The sequence below is a fragment of the Nothoprocta perdicaria genome, unplaced genomic scaffold (assembly GCF_003342845.1).
Source record: "Nothoprocta perdicaria isolate Ctin4 unplaced genomic scaffold, notPer1 scaffold_0, whole genome shotgun sequence".
In the NCBI taxonomy this organism is placed as follows: Eukaryota; Metazoa; Chordata; class Aves; order Tinamiformes; family Tinamidae; genus Nothoprocta; species Nothoprocta perdicaria.
In genome coordinates, this window is record NW_020454092.1 from 4,289,445 (window position 1) to 4,295,882 (window position 6,438).

Consider the following 6,438-nt stretch of genomic DNA (forward strand, 5'->3'; position numbering starts at 1 on the left):
TTTTTCTGTGCCTCATGTGACTGCTTTGCTGCTGTTCCCATCTGCTTGCTACAAAAGATCAAGAAAAAAAAGATAAGATTACAATTAAGTGACATTTATTTGCTTCTGGTTTTTTTTTTTTGCCCCTTCTTAATTAGAGATAAAATTCTCCTTATTATTAACTCACAGGGTAAGAATTAGAACCAGCAGTATCACTTGGTTACAGTATTCTCACCCATATAAATACCTAAGTCTTTTACATAAGTCTCAGGCAAGCCTTACTGTACATGACAATCTTAAGAGACAGAATATATATGCATTTCAATTTCTCCAATGAGTGGATTTTTAGATTTAAATATTAAATATTGACAAGACATATTGTCATTTTAACCAGTTATCTATTTATTTGTCTGTAAATCCATATTTTTTTTGTGAAAGGGGCTGGGAAAAAATCACCATGCTGCAAAGACTGTTAGAGATAAATACTGTACTCTGGTTTTCTAGGAATATAATCTAGAGGCAGATTATTGGTTTGATAGATTCATGAGAACATAGATCAAATTACTCTGCAGATGTCTCTCAATTTGTTTTCAGAGTGTGAACTATCTCATTTATTTAGTTTATTTATTTGCTGTAATTGTGAGGCATACGCTACATGCTACATGAATGTTGCTAGGACAAGTTGTGGCGTTCCCCTGTTCCTGTTAAGAACAGGAAGCTGTGCATTAGGGAGTAGTAAAAGGTAGAAAAATGTAGCTCATGGTGCTAGGAACATGTGGTTCTATTGACTGGCTGTCAGCAAGTTTCACATCTTTTAGAAGATATAAATAAATAATAATGATGAAAATATCTAAGTTGTTCATACATGTGGAGTTTGTAATCAGTGATAATTAGGTAATGTTGTGGAGTCTCTGGGACCTCTCCCAGACTTGATACAGGACCCAAACTCCCAGACTTGGTACAGGATCCAAGCATGATCTTGGCGCTGTAAAATTTGTACCATTGTATTTCTGGCCTGTTTTCAACAATGCAGTCTTCAGTAGACCACCAGGTGCCAGAGTGGACACTATAAATTTTATATTTATGCATTTTTTTCCATTTATACCTAGATGATGATATGTTTTCACACCTGGCTGCCTAGCTGAAAAAATTAAGCCACTCAGAACCTAGTACAGCATGAGATCAGCTTGAGAACATATTCAAGAGCATGTAATTGGTCCCTGGAGAAATACGAGAAAAAGTGTGGGGTCTGGCCTTTGTGGTCTTGTGGTCTTGTGGTCTATGTGACAGCATATAGTCAATTCTCCCCATATTTCGTTATCTTTTGTTTCCATGTGCTACAAAGAGGACTGGGCAAATTTTTTTCTTACATGATGACTTCAACTTTGACAGCCTATCCAGACTTTGACAGATGCATCAAATGTAGTCTGCTTACTGGCCACAGGCTCATAAAACTCGCAGTGGTTTAAGATTTGATAAATATCTCATTGTCTTTCAATGAGACAATAATCCTGGGACAGTGAATGAATGAAGGACATGATAACTCACAACTAAGGAGAGGAACAGACCTCAAACCTACCTGCTGACTGTTGTCCATTTCAGGACAAAAGACATGTGAAGTGCATAGGGTCTCAGAAACACAAGAGTGAAAACTGCCTGTGCAGCAATGATAGATAGATATATGGGTGCAAAGTAATTGCAAAATCTGCTAAATCTAGAGTTATTCTCTTATATTAATAGAATTTTGATGTGGAAAATATACAATACAGAGAATTGTAGTTAGAAGCACGCATTATGGTAGTTTGAAAAGCAAAGGGATCTTCAAAAATTCTGAGAGGAGCTAGAAAAAAATGGATGTGGGGAAAAATGGAAAGTGGAGACAAATGTAAAATACTTTGTGAAGGACTAATCAACCATGCAAATTGGTAAATTCATTGGTAGGTTGAGAAACAGGTATTTAGATAGCAATTATATGAAGTACTGATGAGTTACTTTGGATCACTATCAGATATTAGCTAGCAGTGTCATTCTGTTGTGAAAAAGGAAGACTTTATGAGTTCACTGTGTCTTTGGACAAATAGTGCAGTGACCTAGATCATCTTTCAAGACCCCTTCCAGCCTTGGGGGCTGTTTGATAATGGTTGAGATTCTGAGTATCTAGATAATTTTTTGGTGAATATTAACAACTACAGAGACGTGACTACTTTAAACTGGCAAGCAAGCAAAAAGAGAGAGAGACAGTGTGGTATACAGTTTCATTAAAGTCTCTTGGCTTTAGTAATTTAAGGAAGAGAGGATGGCAGAAATGAATTTCAATTATGCAACACTAAAAAGAGTAATCAGGATGGAATTATCCTTTTGCCCAGGTAGAAATTTCCATATCTCTAACTGCACATAAATCTTTCAAACAGAATCAAAATTGTAGCTTTTGATATTATATGTAATTGGAAATGTATCACATGGAATTGTTCTGGATAGTAAGATTTACTGTTTTAAGGATATAGAGTTCTGAGTTGCAAATATAAAATGCTCATGTCTGCAAGACCTTTGCATCACAAATACTATATACACAATGATTTATTTGTATTATTTCAGAGAAGCCAAACTATTCACATGAGTTTTGCAGCAGAATTACTTGAAGAGCAAAAATGTTGCGGTATCTAGTGAAGAGAAAGAGAGAGCAAAAGGAATGCATATACCTTGAATATTAATTTCTACTTTTTTTTATGTATAGCTATTCAGAAAAAAAATCAGTCAAAACGATTTATCATGAAATGAAGCAGCTGTGCTTTATACAAAAGTTGATGTCCTTCATTAAATAACAATGATGTACTTTGTACTCTTAGCAAAGACTTCTGATCTGTGTTTTCCATTCTCAAATGTAAAGATTATATACTTGATTTTGCTAGCATTTGTATTTCGAAGGATAATCAACAGAAATGTTCAGATTTGACAAGTAGTATAGGATTTCAGTAAACATGTCTTCTGTCAGAGAGATATTGGAACCAGATAACTTTAAGGGAAATTATACTGCTTGAAATTCTGGCATTCAAAGAGAATATAAGTATAGATTGAAATTAGAATGGCCATTTAGGGATATTAAATGCAAATATAACACAGGCTCAAAGAAACAATTAAGTTGTGAAAATATGCACAAGTTTAATAAGTGAAAACATAGAACACTTCAGGATGGAATGCTGTATAAACATAAATTTATTATTCCTAAGTTATAGGATCATTAAAAACTTTCAGTTTTCACTAAGCATCTACTTCAGACAAGTCAGAATTTTCAATTAAAATATTCAACAAAATATTCTGACTAACATCAAATTTTAATTTAGGAATAATAAATTTATGTTTATAAACATAAAGGAGGAAAGTATTTTAGTTATTTAAGTATTTTGCATTTGTGTGCCTACTGGATAAATTATTTAAGATGGTCACATCAAAGTGCATTATTTAGATTAATCTAAAATATTTTTTCTGCAATTTCTGTTGATAAAAATTTCTGATATTTTTGTTTATTTCCATTCCATTTCAACTCTAAAAGAGACCAGAACTTGTGATATTCTCTACAAAACAAAATTTTCAAGTCCACTCAAAAAGATTTTTTAAAAATTAATAGTATTAAAATAGGTCTTCATATGAACAAGAGGGATTATTAAATTAAAATACTTATCCTAAAAAGGAAGAAAGAAAAAAAAGAATTAGAGAAATTACATCAGAACTTTATCCTTGATTTTTAAAATTCATAAGGATCTAGCGCAATTTCAAAGGGAAACAAGCAGAATGTGAATTCAGCAAGTACATGTACGTTTGTGAGTAAAATGTAAAACTAGTTTTAAATATATGCTTTTCAAATACCTTTTAAAAATCATGAGGACTCTGCCAGATAGCATTTATATGCCATGTCGTAAAATGGATTTGATGACATCTATATTTCACAGGCTGTTAAAGAATAACAGAATTTTACATTCAGTGACCAACTACAAATCTTTTTTAAAGATACAGGTTAGATCAAGTGTGTTAGAAGGCAAGCACATATTAAAAACCCAAAAGACAAGGCTAATCCGTTTCATGTGAGCAAAGAGGGATGTAGTTTTAGTCCGTGGACAGAAAGCTCTCCAGCAGTGCAGTCTGGTTAATTGCAATGAGAACGGAGGGGAAAAAAAAAAAAAAAAAAGAAAAGAAAAGGGTAAGACAAGAACAGTTTCCAGAGTGCTTTCCAATTTTAGTGCAGTGATCTTATGAAACATATGTGCACCAAAAATACTTGTATTTTCAGTATGAAATAAGTAAACCAATACCAAAACATAATTTGCAAACCAAGTCAGATAGCCAAAACCTTCTTTGAGAAGATGCTTATGCATCTTCTTCCTTGCATTTCTTCCTTGCTTCCCTATCCTGGCTTTCCCTTGTATTAGGGATCCATAGACAGATTTTACCCAGCAGTGAATGTCTGCCAGTATACTCAGAAAAACATTATAAACTCATCATAAGTGCAGTTGAACTCCCGTTAGTTGCAGTAATGGATTAACTTGATCCTCTTATTTATACCTATTGGAATTAGGTGTATAATGCATTCACTAAAACCAAAAGGTCTAGATCCCTAACTTTTCAGTGAGTCCTATGTAATGATCTAACTTCAGAAGATCACATTTTTTAATATTTCTTGATTATCTCTATCTTGATTCTCTTTTAAGTCTTGATAATTCATAAGATATGTCTAGTTGTCTTCGGGAAACAGAGTAACAAAACTACTATTCTAGGCTGCTAGGGTAAACTGTCTTCAAACTTGTGATTAGGTGATATGCCCCATCTAAACTAACAGCTTATCTGCCCAAAACAGCTCTACATATACAGTATGTATACAACATACACTGCATGTACGAAATTACATGTAGGAAATTTTACCCTTACACATGGGTTACCACATCTGTGACCTTTCACACATGTTAGTTTTTCTGACATATAAATGCAGCATTAATGAATAGTTTAGTTGCTTTTTTTTTAATCTTAACTCTGTAGCTCCTATTTTTTAGAGCTCTGAATTGAGCTGGATTTGATGTTCCTGAAGGATGGCAGTGGGAAATCATAATGCTGTATTAACACATTACTTGTCAGGTTGTTTCCTGGAGCAATAGAAGATGTTTCTCCTGCTTTGATAAATCAAGCATGTGTGGCAAGAAGAATGTGATTTTAATCCCTGTTTTCTGCATGGGCATTAGCTCTTTTTTTTTCTTGTCCAGTAAGAAAATTAGACTACAGAATCTTCAGGAAAAAAAATTATAGCGTCTTTTGTGGCAGATTTGGTTAATTTAAGGAAATTAATTCATATAAAAGTTTTAAAATAAAAGTCTAAAATATTTTAAAATGAAGGCTGGAATTTTAAATACAAATCAATTTCCTCTACATGCATACACACCAAGGAATTTTCTGATATTCCTGTTTTTCAGATATATAGTATATGTGAAAGTATTTAAATATTTTAACTATATGCCAGTTTATTCTCCCAAATACAAAATGTTCTGAATGATGGTTCATTTTTTAAGAAACTGCATTTCTTCTTGACTCTTCTTTAGTAAAATAGTAAATTATTAATGATAAGTAGAACTTTTGTGAAGTTATTAAAAATACTGTTTAGATCATATTAAAAGAAATTATGTTTCCAGATTTTATGAGATTTTCACTTGCACTTCATGGTAATTTGAACACTTAAGTACTTAAGATATGGGTGCTCTTGAAAAAAGTGCCTGATAAAGATCCTAGATATATAAGGCACTGCTCAACATTATAATGTTATATCGTCTGGTCATCTTCCCATTGCTAAAATATGTTTACAACAAGCTGAAAAAAAATAAGATTTTAAAAGGTCAATTTTGAAATAAAAAATAGAAGTGGTATCATATTTTTTTACACATACTTTTTGTAGGATAATATGATTCCATTCATATTTTATTAAAGTCAAAGGATTTTTTTTTTCTATTAAAGTTCAGCATCCTCACGTTCTTAAATTAATATAGAAGAGTTTCATTTTGATAGAATTCTCTTCTAGATAGCGTGTCTCATTTATGTAGGGAGAACCCAGGCAGTGAAACAGGATGAAATCTCCCTCATTTTATACTAAAACCACCTTATTCCCTAGACTTATGCAGTGTATTTATTACCAGCAGGTGGGTTTATGAAAGACTGATGTTTATTTTCAGCAGAAAACTCTTAAGTGATGAATTTGTTCTTCATTTTAGCAACAAAGCAAATTCAAATGGACAGAGAGGGTATGATTTTACCATTTTAGTTTTGTTAAGTAGTGCCACTTTGAAGTTAATCTCACAGTTGGCCCCACTTAGCTGTGCTTTGGTCCACATCGTGGGGCAGCTTAAAGCAACTTTTTCATTATATTTTTCCATTTGACACTGCCTGTATCTATTTCAAGGAGCTGCCTCCCCTCCCTGAAAACTG